This window comes from Rousettus aegyptiacus, unplaced genomic scaffold (genome assembly GCF_014176215.1).
Source record: "Rousettus aegyptiacus isolate mRouAeg1 unplaced genomic scaffold, mRouAeg1.p scaffold_m13_p_1, whole genome shotgun sequence".
NCBI classification, from domain to species: domain Eukaryota; kingdom Metazoa; phylum Chordata; class Mammalia; order Chiroptera; family Pteropodidae; genus Rousettus; species Rousettus aegyptiacus.
The window spans coordinates 80,803,992-80,815,377 of NW_023416284.1; the positions used below are offsets into that span (position 1 = coordinate 80,803,992).

General features: G+C 43.3%; 1 pseudogene; it reads left to right on the plus strand.

Moving 5' to 3' along the window:
- Positions 1-985: 985 nt before the first annotated feature.
- Positions 986-4,460, plus strand: LOC107518903 (annotated as a pseudogene).
- The last annotated feature ends 6,926 nt before the right edge of the window (positions 4,461-11,386 follow it).

Genomic DNA, 11,386 nt, shown 5'->3' on the forward strand with positions numbered 1-11,386 from the left:
ACTTTTGTATACTCAGCACTTTACACAGTTACAGGGACCTAGTAAGAGCTCAAGGAATGTTTATGTGATAAATCTATGAACCAACAGATTTGTTACTTTTATCTACATGTGACATATAGGTGCAGAGCATCTATTTCTTGTGTATTTTTTCCTTGTTTCCATGACAAGGAGGAGCTGTAGCACAGAGTTATTCCCTAGCAGGGCTGTGGCATCTGATCTCAAGGGCCATTGCTGACCCTTTCCTTTAGATATGGTGGTTTTGTCTCCCCCCCCGACCCCCCACTACTTTGCCTGGGATAGAATGAGGTTAGCTTTGTTGGGGTGGGAGGTGAGGCATACATGTCTCGTCTCTCTCTCTCAGCATAGCCTCATACCTAGCCTAGCCCTGAAATTTCCAGTTCACTTAGGGCAGGTCCAAATTTGTGGCTGAAGGCTGAGCTGGAGCCAGGTAAAGCTCCACAGGTGTTTGCTTTCCAGCTTAGTCTAGATGAAGGCTGTTCACATCTGTCAAATGCGTGGGATTCAGTCCTGGTTCCTTATTTGAGTCAGGTTCACCTCTACCTTTGACCAAACCCCTTTGTAAAGGTATCTCTTCATCTGATTAACTCTCTCACTGAGGGCAGCTATCAGATGTTAGGATAATTGAGCCTCCCTATGAATTGAGCACTTTCTTACTACACTGTAGGGCAAAGGAATGGTAGGAGGCAACATCCCTGTCTACTATCCTCGCCCCACCCCTATTCAGCCACATGCTGAGAGGCAGGACTAGCCATGTAATATACTTCTTATATAATGAGCTGGTTTGTTCATAGTGATTCTGGATTATATTTTATGAATATTCACTCATACCCAGATTTTGGTGTACTAGTTCAGATTTCTTCTAAAAACAGGTCTACCCGTTTTACTTGAGGTACCTGTGGTAGTGCTAGTCTTTATTTTTTTTCTTTACGGGCTGTGGTGGGAGCTCCGCATGTAACATCCACAGATGGGTGCGGTAAGGCATTTGCAGTGGTGTGCCATATGGATTCCTGTGAGCTGGTTTCTAAATAATTAGAAATTTTACTAGCTGGTCAGCCACAGCAGGCATATTTTCACCAAAGAAATAGTAAGCTGCTACATCAGGGCTTTCTCCTTCCTCCTTTGTGGAGCCAGTTAGCTAGCATACCACTGAGTTTGACTCTGAATGCAGCAGTCTGGGAGGTGTCATGGCTGATTATCTTACTTTTTTTTTTTTTTCTTTTTTAAGTTGTGAATTTGTATCAAGAAATAGGTATTCACAATGGGACGAGAAGAGAAGCATGCAATTAGAGTATGAAATAGTTCATAATAAGGCAAAGAAGATTCATGTGGTGAAAACTACAGCAGCCTCAGTGTAGGAGATGACCGTGGTTCTCCTAGCTTAATTCTCTTTCCAACAAGGACACCCATCATCCGCTGCTGCCGTGGATGATCAGCTAAGAACTTCTCTTATGAACTTGTCCAGAGATTTACCCTTGACTGAAAGAGGCCTGCCTTGTCACCTCTCCTCCCTTTCCCCTGGAGGACACAAAAGCCAATCTCCTGCCTCGAGGTGAAGTAGCTATGTAAGAGTTGTAGGCTGCTAGTGTTTAAGCCATTATTAGCATCTTTCAGTTTTTTTTCTAATAAAAGGTAATCAGGCAAATACTTGAGGATAAAATAAACCATTAACTTTATAGTGAAACCAAACAAGTTAGATTTTTCCCTTCAGTTTCCTTTGCGGAGCAAACTCTGAAAGCACTCATTTCAGAGAAAATGCTGAAAGCAAAAAGGAGGACTCCTCACTCCATTTCTTCCACTTCCACTGCCAATGCCCAGTGGACACAAGTTCTGGTTTGAAGCGCTGAGAGCTCCTTATACTTTCTTACCTACTATTGTCACCATACCCATTGCAAATCCCTTGCTCCAGCCTGACTCACACAGAAGGCAGGGCTCCCTGGCAAAGAGATGCAAGGGTGAGAGCCCCTGAGGAGGTGGCATTGACTGAAGAATGAATAGCTGGGAGGACTCAGACATGCTAACCCTCACAGGAAGAGGAGAGCTAAGGCTCTGCAACTCACTGGAGGAAAGAGGGAAAGCCAAGGTGACAGCCCCAGGGGAGGGGATGGGAGTGGGTGGGTGAGTAGGGGGAGGAGGCCAGAAGATCTGGGCCACAATGCAGCTCTCTGGACCCTTGTCAGTCAGGGTGAAGAGTTAGGATTTTTTTCTAAGTATAAAAACCCTCATGTCCTTCACCTTAGTAGAGTCAACTGCCAATCTAAGTGACCTCTGGAGGACCTCCAGGCATCCTGAAGCACAAACATTTTTTTCGTAAGAGTGACTAAAACTGATATTTCTTAACATATATGAAAAATAGATCACTTAGACAAACAGTACAAGATATCATCCACTTTTCCTCCTCTCCAAATTGCTTATACATCTAAATTATCTCAGGGTCTGTGTACATTGTAATGTTTCCGTATATCATTGTGGTTAAAGTTAATGTGCCAGGATTTCCTTCTTTCAGACCCACCCATTCTTGTCTCTCATAGGCACACCCCTGAAACTGACACTGAACCTGAAATCTCTGTGTTCCAAGTTCATCATCAGTTTCAAATATCACCCAGGTGTCAGGTCTACCCAAAGGGAAGGAAGCCATGGATATTGGGGACCTTGGGGGAGGGGACAAGAAGCATCACGCCACCATGTGAGGCTGTTCTCCTTAGCTGGCTGAAAGGAAAGGCAAGACAGAATTTGTTTCCAAGGCTCCCAGACTCCAGAAATGGACTTAGAGTCTCCAAAAAAGTTGATTTTATCTAGGTGAGATGATAGAGAATGTCTGATGGAATTGTACTCTTTGATTCAGTCAGTGGTTGCTATTGAAGTCGGACAGTTTCAGATAATTTTTTTCTATTCATTTTATTTTTTTCTTCCATCAAGATTACATATCATATGCCTCTTACACACTCAGTACCATTCTTGTGCTGGGGAGACCAATGTAAAAGACAGCCTTTTCTGGCCCAGAGAGGGTGATGGACTGGTAAATGCTTATGCGCTGATAAAGGTACGACAGCTCTTAAACACATGTTACCTAATGCTTCAAGGAACATTTCTGACAGAAGGGCATCAGATATGAAATCAGTCTGGTCTGCCAGAGGAAGTAGTCCTCATGTGAGCTCTTGAGAGTTCAGTCTAAGAGGCCAGGCCCTGAAAGAACTTAAATACTATTTTCATAAGTTTCACTGTTAGTTTGGAGTTTTTGAGGGCCATAAATTAAGTAAGAGAATGCATAACACACATTTCGAAAATGTGGCACTGACCATGATCAGGTGGAACAAGGGCGAAGGGTTTAGTTATCACTGCTGCACAATAAATTACTTCAAAACATAGTGGCTTAGAACAACAGCACGTTTTTATTTGGGTCAAGATTTCTGGAGCTGCAGAGCTGAGAGGTTCTGGCTCGGAGTATCCTATGAGGTTGCTGTTAAGATGCTAGATGAGCTCAGTCGGACAAGCCCAGAGATGCTTCTGGAAGTAATATCACAAAAACTGCCCAAGAAGAACTCCAAATTCAGTTCAAACTTGTATTGATTGGTAACAATGGGACTGGAAAAACTACATTTGTGAAACATCATTTGACTGGTGAATTTGAGAAGTACGGAGCCACCTTGGGTATTGATGTCCATCCCCTTGTGTTCCTCACTGACAGAGGACCTATTAAGTTCAATATATGGGAGACGACTGGTCAGGAGAAATTTGGTGGACTGAGGGATGGCTATTAAATCTAAGCCCAGAACACCATTTTGATGATTGATGTCACTTCAAGAATTACTTACAGAATGTGCCTAACTAGCATAGCGATCTGGTACTGTATGCCCAGTGTGCTGTGTGGCAATAAAATGGATATCAAAAACAAAAGGTTAAGGCACAATCAATTGTCCTCGACCAAAAGAAGAATCTTTGGTACTGTGACATTGCTGACAAAAGTAACTACAACTTCGAAAAGCCCTTCCTCTGGCTTGCTGGGAAACTAATTGCAGACCCTAACCTGGTGTTTGCTGCAATGCCCGTTCTTGCCCCACCAGAGTCTGTCATGGACCCAGCTTTGGCAGCACAATATGAGCCTGACCTAGGGGTTGTTCAGACAACTGCTCTCCTGGATGAGGATGATGACCTGTGAGAAAGTGAAGCTGGAGCTCGGTGCCAGAAGTCTAGTTCTGTAGGTAATTATCCTGTGATGTCAGAGGCACAGCGTGTTTGCCACTTCATTATATAGCTAAGACAAACACTTGTTGAATCTTTGGGAAGCTGAAGGAGATAAAGTGGCTTTAGGGTGAATGTGGCAGTTAAAAAACACCTTTGGTTTTTGGACCTGCGTATTTGGCTGTTTTGGAATACAGTTGTTTCCTCATTGGGCTTCCGATATCAGACCGCTGCTGTCCCATCACGATATGCAGCAGTGAAATCCCGTTTGTTACTGTCATTCCCATTTCTTTTTATTTAGAATCAGAATAAAGTTGTATTTCAAATATCTAAGCAAGTGAACTCATCCCTTGTTTAATAAGCGTTTTAAAACCATTAATATGGAAAATCGTGCTGTTGCTATTTAGATTGCCTTTACTATTATCATTTAATTTGAAGTCTCTTCCTATGTCTTTATTTTCTGTACATTTGAATCATTTCACACAAATGATATGACAGGTCAGCAGTATTTTATTTGGTAAGTTAAGAGATGTAAGTATTGTCAATGCGGTTAAACTAAAATAATGTGTCCCTCACCAGCCTTTTGGCCTGGTGGTGTCACTTTGGGAAGAGCTTGTTGAAGATTCATGTGACCCGTCAGAATAACAGTGGTATGTGTTTTAGACATTCTAAATAGGGATTTGAAGAATTATGGTTGCTTTTATTTTATGGCAAAATTAACCATGTGATAATAACGGGCTTTTAAAAGTCAGACGAATGAAACCATGCTAATGACAGCAGGAGCTTGAGGGAAGTCTCATCTGTTAAAAACAAATATAAATTATGCATTTATTTGCTTTGTTTTAATGTTACATGTTTAATGTAAAGTTTATATGCTAAGATGTTCCTTATTTACCCCTTGCTTTCAAGTACTCCCATGCTTTAAAGATGCCAAAAATTAAGGATTTAAGCAAAATGTACCACAGCTTTAATGACTTTTTTTCTGAATGATTTTTGTGGGCAGTGCCAAGATATACACATAATAACCAGAAATACTACTACAACAGAAAAGATCTTAGAATGCTTTAGTAATGTGAAACAGACTACAAAACTTTGATTAGATTAACCATTTATCTTTTGTATGGTTTCCATATTTAAAATTGGATTGGGTCTGTCTGGCCTGAGTTTGATCCCAACAACACTATTCTGTAGCAATTAGGTATCTTAAAAATAAGAGCCATTTTGCTATTATAAGTACTGCTATAGTTCAATTTATCAAAGTTCTTTAGATATCCAATTTTCCTTAAATGGTTACTTTCTTACCTAAAAAGTTAGAAAAGGATCACTTAATACAAATGGTAGAATTGCATAAATTTCACCTTACTAAGATTAAATAAACTGATGTGAGTAGCTTAAAAAAGAAAAAAGATGCTGGCTGAGGCTACAGCTACTAGAAGGCCAAAGTGACAAACTTTCACAACTACCAAGTTGGTGCTTTGTCATTAGCAGATCATCAGTTCTTCTCCATGTCAACCTCTCTATTGGCTATGAGAGTGTCCTTGTGATACAGCTGCAGGCTTACCCAAGAATGGGCGATCCAGGAGAGTGAGGCAACAGCGGCTGTTATGAACTGCATATTTTTGTCCCCTCTCCAGTTCATGTGTCGAAACCCTAACTCACAATGTTATGGTATTTGGAGACCGGGACTCTACAAGATAATTAAAGTTAAATGAGGTCATGAGGGTGGGGCCCTCAATTGACAGGACTGGTGCCCTTACAAGAAGAGGAAGAGACCAGAGCTCTTTCTCTCTCTGTCATATGAGCACATGATGAGAAGGCAGCTGTCTACAAGCCAGGAAGAGTACTCTCACTAAACATGAAACCTACTGTGGACTTAAAGAAGCCAAGAGGAGAGTGTGGGTTCTTGTACTGAACACAGCTGGAAGGTCTGATCGATAGCTGGATTTGGTGATATGGAGGTCATTGGTGACTTTGGCCAAAATGTTTCAGTAGAGTAAGGGAAGGTCCGATTGGATTGAGTTAAGGAGTGAATATTTGGAAGGACATAAACTGTGTTGACATTCTTTTGAGAAGGTTATCTGCGATAGAAGAGGACAATAACTGGAAGTTAATTTTTTTTTTTTAATACCTGTGGGAGGGCTGTAGTGAAGAGAGAGGGAGTGAAAAGAGGGAGTGAGAGAGTTCAGTGAGGGAGTGAAGTCCTTGAGAAGCCACCTGCCTTTGATCTTTGGTGGGATACTTTCTCCTCTCTGATAGAAAGGAAGAAGATGGAATTGAGTGCTCATGATGGGGATCTGTAGATTTGGTATTTCTCTGGGGCACCTCCTGTTTTTCTTATGAATTATAAGTCTAAGTTAGTGGTACTCAATTTGGTCACATATTAGAATCACCCCGGGGGAGCTTTTAAACCTCTTTTACACCCAGGCTCACCTCTCAGACTCATCACATTAGAATCTCTGGGTTGGACTCAGGCATTAGTCCTTTTTAAAGTTCTCTACATGGGGCCAGCGTGCAGCTCAGGTATAGGAGAGTCACTGCTGGAGGGAACTGGGAGGAGATGCGGGAGGTGGGGAGTGACCATGGGACCAAACTGTGGGAGCACAGCGTAGGCCACTTGGCAGGGCTGCCAGTCAACACAAGGCCCTTTAGAGGCAGGTGATTGTGCATTTCCCGTGGTGACTGACTGCTTGGCTACATGGTTACCTACAGCAGAGCTACCTGCTTGGTTCCAGGTTTGATGATGGTAGAAGACATAACTTTTATGCCTTCATTTCATTATCTGAAAAATGGACATAATGGTACCTACTTTAAAGGACCGATGTAGAAGTCAGTGAGATAATGGGCATAAACGCCTAACACAGTTCATAGCATATGGTAAGTGCTTAATCAATGGTCACTATTAACATTAGTAAATACTCCTCTTGACTTGATTTTAAAATGCGAGTAGAAAAGCTGTGAGATAGAGTTATAAAGGCATGTTTGTAGCGAGGAGCTTGTTTAATAGGACATGAGGACTTTGGAGGGATTTTAAGCTGGGGTGACTTAGAGTCTGCTTTTGAAATCCTGGGGAGAGAGTGAATTGGGAACCCATGGGCAGATCTGGCTGCTTTGGCTGTTCTCATAGGGTCACACGGCACAGTGTTCTGCTCAGACTTTGTTTTGCCTTCTTTCTTTCCTGGTACATTTTGGCCAGTGCATAGTTTGGGGAGCAGATAGTGCAGGATTACTGCTCCATCCCTGGGTCTGTCTGAGCTGTACATAACAATTAGGCACAGGGCACATTCTTCAGGGGCACTTGTTTTTGATTGTTCTTATCATTCTTGTTGTCATATCATTATGACTGGCTACTGACTGCACAGGCAAGGAGCGGCACATTTTTCTAAACTGGCTCCAGTATGGTGTCCTCCATGAGATAAAAAGAACATCCCTTGTTATGAGGTGGGGTTCTGTGGGAACCATGTTGAATATGAGATAAGTCATTTCTAGAGAGATGCACCTGCTCAGAGCAGCTTCTGATCTTTGGAATGCAGTCTCCCAATGTGACCTTTAGCTACAATGGTAATAATTACTTTGGTAAGTCCTACTGAAGATTCTAGGTGTGTGGTGAGAAGGAGCTCATGTGTCCTACACCGTGGCTGGCCACTGCTTTCGTTGGCAGCCATCTTGCCCACAGAAACTACAATGATCAGCACTCATTGCATGTCAGTCCTGGCCACAGCTCTGTTAATATTGAGGCCTTAGACACCCTCCCATGCCTCCCCCAGAAATGCTCCTTCTTATCTTCCAGCAAACTGGCAGGTTGCCACCCAGGCCTTGACTCAGGCAAATGCTTTATTTCAATGCAGTAGTGGTAATCTTTTCATTCCTGGTGGTTTCTTTACACCATTATGAGACAGAAAAAGCAAGATCTCTAGCAGAAAGCCACCTCACTACTCATTCAGCCAGTGACCAGAACCCTGGCAAGATCGAGGGTTTTGTCAGATGGGAGCTGTGGTAGTGTATAAAAAAAGTGAAACCAGATGTTCACCCCTCCAGTTGCTTCATATCCATGTGAAGGCTTGGAAGAGAGGTTGTAAAAATGTCACAGACCTTGAATCCTGAGGCCCAGATTTATGCACCATGTAACCTTGTACCATAAATCCACCACCCTCAGTGGAGCATCAGCTTCCAAGGGGTCAGAGCCCAGCTGCGGTGATGAACAGAGGTGGTGGATGGTGCTGGAGGGATGAGAGAGGGAGTACAGGGACAAGGAGCCTGGCTGGGGACCAGTGATTGCTTTTCAAGAATTTTAAAGTGGGCAAAATATTTTACAAGTTTGGCTTGGAGTTTGGCCTTCTTAGGAGATAAGCCAAATTCTATTTTGCATTTTAGCCTGAAAGAGAACTTGATTTCTCTTTGGAAAGTATTGGCAGAGGCAAGAGAATTCAGCGGGAGTGGTACTTGTATAAGCTGAGTTTCCACTGCAGGATGAAGAGCTTTCAGGTAAAAGGAGAGGTGAACAGGGGCCAGACCCCTCTCCATTCCTTTCTCCCTGCCTGAGGAGGCCACCCTTCGGAAGCTGGCACTTACCCTGAGCGTCATGGGCAGCCATCCAACTTTGGCTTTATGAGGAGTCTATCTGCTTTGTGGAAAATAAATTATGGAAGTAGGGGCAAGAATGAAAGAAAGGAGACAACTTAGGAAGCTGTTATACAAGTCCAGGCAGGTGATGATGGTGGGTTGGATGAGGTGGAAGCTGTGAACATGGAGAATGGCGAATGGGCTCAGAGGTCTGGTGGCGAGACAATGGGAAGAACCAAGAATGCCTCTCAGATTTCCGATGTGAACAGCTAAGTGGACAATGATGATGCCATCGAAACAGGGGGCCTTGGGGGAAGATCAAGTTTGTTGAGGAGATTAAGACTTCAGTTTTGGACACATTGGGTTGGAAAAATGTATAGACATCTACGTGGATGTTTTAAAAAGACAGTTGGATATGTGGTCTGGAGATAAGAAGAGAGGTCAAGGCTGAGATATAAACTTGAGAATTCATATTATAGATAATTTAAAAGATAGAAATGAAACTGCTGCTTAGGTCACAGTTGCCCTGTGCTATTGACACCATCATTGTGATCACCTTCTGACTTTTGCGTAGATGCCTGCTAGTGCCAGGGGACCTTAGGTCATGGATGCATACACATGCATCATTGTTTCTCCTCTTTCTGATGCCTATGGCTGGTGTCCTTCATCTTTCTAGCTGAGCCCATGAGTAGCCCCACAGCCTCCCCATGGGGCTCCCCTGGTAGCTGCCTGCAATTGATGGGAGTTCCAATGAGGGAAACTCCTGACTACCCTGATTCTAAAGCATAGCATTCTTCCCAGATTCTCTGTTTCTGTGTTTTTGCATCATCTGGCTCAAATTTTCTGCTCTTTTAACATTTTCCCAGCTTGCTGACATTTTTACAGTAGGCATAACCTTATTATTTTATTATTAGTCACTAAACAGGAATGATTTGCTTTTTCATTTGATCCATGTTGCTTAAAGTGTTACATCAGTTTCTGGTACATTCTAAATGGCATAAGTTCTGATAGCTTACTCTAAATAATGCTTCTAGGTATGTGTCTAATCAGCTAATGGCCAGGATGTCACTCAGCAATGCCCATTTACAAGGATGTAGGTTGCGGTAGATCCTCCCTTCTGTTCATGTGGATTGTGTTTCATGCAATTTCTATTTTGCACAGCAACTATTGTTTTTATTTGTTCTAATAGTAACAATTTTCAGTTCAGTGGATTCTTCATATAGTGACTCAAACAACCTCCTCCTTCCTTCGCCACCATATAAGGCTGAAAACAGATGAACGCTTGTGCTGTAGAGTTAAAAGCTGCACTTGTGTTACTGAAGCCAGAACATATGTGCGGGAACAGCTGAGGGTATTTATTGTGGTCAAGTGTGGAGTCTGTGGGCCAGGCAAGGAAGGCCCAGTGCGATGTGATTTACCATCCGGGAGAGTCTGAAACTAGCTCTGTTTGGGTCTCTCTCTCCCTGTGAACTCCAAGCCGCCCCCTCCGCACCGTGTCCTCCACTCCCCCCCCCCCCCCGCAATCTGTGAAGCTCACAGAAGTCTCCTGAAAGAAACTAAGAAAGCTCACAGCTCTGGGCCCCAGCACCCAGCGGTGCTATCTGCAGCCCTTCTTACTCTCCTTGAGTGCTGGCCTTTGCTGGTGTCTGGATTACTTCCAGGATTAGAGCTTCAGGTTTCATCTGTTTTGGGAAGCCTTGTTGCTGATAGCTAGGAAGAAATGCAAAATTTGGAGTCATGAGTCTATGGTGGGGTATATGAAAGCATATAGAAGGTCCGATTACTCACAGGAAGAGTGTAGGATGAGATGCAAAGAGAACCAGCTTGAAGCTCTTGGAAGAACCGACAGGTAACAGCAGTCTGCAGGAAAGGAGATCATATGTCACCTGAGAAGGCAAGGTGGTTGTTGTTGGGGAGGGGGTGCAGGCCAAAGTAGTGGGGGTTCTGGAAGCCCTGGGAGAAGCAAATTTCAGTGATGAGTCAACGTACTGCAGACAGTTATCAAGATGAGAGGGAAAGTATACATTAGATTTGGAAATTTAGTGCTAATTGGTGACTTGAGTCGAACTGGTCTTTATAAGTAGTGATGGGGCCAGAAGCTAGCCTATGGAAGGCTGGAAAATGAGGCAATAAAAAACACTAAGTGAGGCTAGTTTTTGAGAATTTGGCAAAGAAGAGAGACAGAGAGCAGGAGTAGAGGGAATCCATAGGGTGAGGGAGGAATTTGTCAGCTGGTTCTGTTTTTCTTGGCTTTGGTGGGGGTGGGGTGTGTGTGTGTGTGTGTGTGTGTGTGTGTGTGTGTGAGAGAGAGAGAGAGAGAAAGAGAGAGAGAGAGAGAGAGAGAGAGCGCGCGCGCGATATGGGATTTACTTCACTTTCACTTCCAATAACAAGAAAGAAAAGGACAAGCACTATGGGTAGGCAACCCAAATTGTCTACCATAGCAGCGTGAGTTTTTCTGTTTCTCATTGCGATAGGGAACTGATGGTTTGTCTTCTAAAAACTTGTCTTGTTTCTCTAGAGGTATGCTGGGGAAAGTTTAGGAGGCTGAAAAAGGCCAAAGGAGCCACAACCCTAGAGGGCCACCCACTCTTCAAATTCAGCCCACCCTTTGTGCCATTGTTCC